This window comes from Sinocyclocheilus rhinocerous, unplaced genomic scaffold (assembly GCF_001515625.1).
Source record: "Sinocyclocheilus rhinocerous isolate Xijiao unplaced genomic scaffold, SAMN03320098_v1.1 scaffold28459, whole genome shotgun sequence".
In the NCBI taxonomy this organism is placed as follows: Eukaryota; Metazoa; Chordata; class Actinopteri; order Cypriniformes; family Cyprinidae; genus Sinocyclocheilus; species Sinocyclocheilus rhinocerous.
Window position 1 is genome coordinate 1 of NW_015668583.1, and position 1,197 is coordinate 1,197.

Genomic DNA, 1,197 nt, shown 5'->3' on the forward strand with positions numbered 1-1,197 from the left:
TAGTGATAGATTGACCTGGATGAGGGGACAAAATGAACTAATAAAAGTGAATATGAAGGAGAATGTCATTTAAGAAATACAGATTCAAGTATTAACTGTTGGATATTTTTAAAGGAAGAAATCTCACATTAGTGTTCGGTGATTGTGACGGTTCATTCCTTTTGGGGAGGTGTGACATATCATAAAAGAAAGCAATACATAAATTCATAAAAATCAAAAGAATAGCCTTTGGTAATGTTCAGTATCCAAATGTCTTACTGACAGCTGGATGACATTTAAACAAAACTTTTGACCCGTTTTTCTATGGATGGTGACTCTCTTGTTGTCTCTGGTTGTAACAGTATATTGTCCTAAAAGAGACGACAACGTTATTCAATTATGTGAAAGAAACAAAAACAGGCCTATATCAATAGATTAATACCATTTACTCCAAAATGTCTACCTGGAGGCCTGTATCTGTGGGAGTGGATTCTTCAGTCCCCTTTGGTGAGTGTGAAACATCATTCTAAGACAAGACAAAAGGAAATATACAAAAGAGGGAAAAAACAGAACAGTCCATTTAAAGGTGTGTACAGTTGATTTTCTTTCCAAAACCATTCAATTTAATTGGGCGCTATAAAACCTTTAGCACATCAATTTACTATATCCCCCACAAATAGCCTCATGTTTCCTTTTGTAAATGTCTGATTTATTTTCTTACTTAGGACTTACATCATTAGTGTCACTCCAGAAGTTCCCCTTCCAAGTCATGTAGATATTTTTTGATTTTCCTGTACAATTTCAGACAAAACCTTATGAGAGACACAGCTTCACAACTCTAGACTACTTTACCATTAGTCTAGATCAGGGGCTCAGCCAGGGTCAGAAATCAACTTTACCATTAAGAGGCAATATTTCCAGGGCCATTATTTACATTTGTAAGGGCAAATTTGATATTCACCGTATTAATTGCATCCATGTTGTATTTAATGTAAAATACTTAAATTTAACCATTTAATTTAATCAATCAGAATACTTAAAACTGTTACCAATAACAACAAACTGTTTAAAACTTTATATAAATTGTACATAAAAAAAAAAGTAATAGGGCTGCAAAATTGTATAAAAATCCTTATTGTTGATTATTGCTTTTGTTATTTTAATCGTGATTATTAATGTCAATTAATAGAACATAAAAACGTTTTGTGTTTCTTCGTT

At 32.3% G+C, this 1,197-nt stretch overlaps 1 long non-coding RNA gene across 1 annotated transcript; it reads right to left on the bottom strand.

The window, feature by feature from the left end:
* Window positions 1-126: 126 nt before the first annotated feature.
* LOC107734058 (uncharacterized) lies at window positions 127-772 on the bottom strand. The gene is made up of 4 exons (XR_001639053.1): window positions 712-772; window positions 443-505; window positions 294-350; window positions 127-158 (listed from the first exon to the last, which is right to left on the bottom strand). It is a non-coding gene; the product is annotated as an uncharacterized LOC107734058 (long non-coding RNA).
* Window positions 773-1,197: the final 425 nt, after the last annotated feature.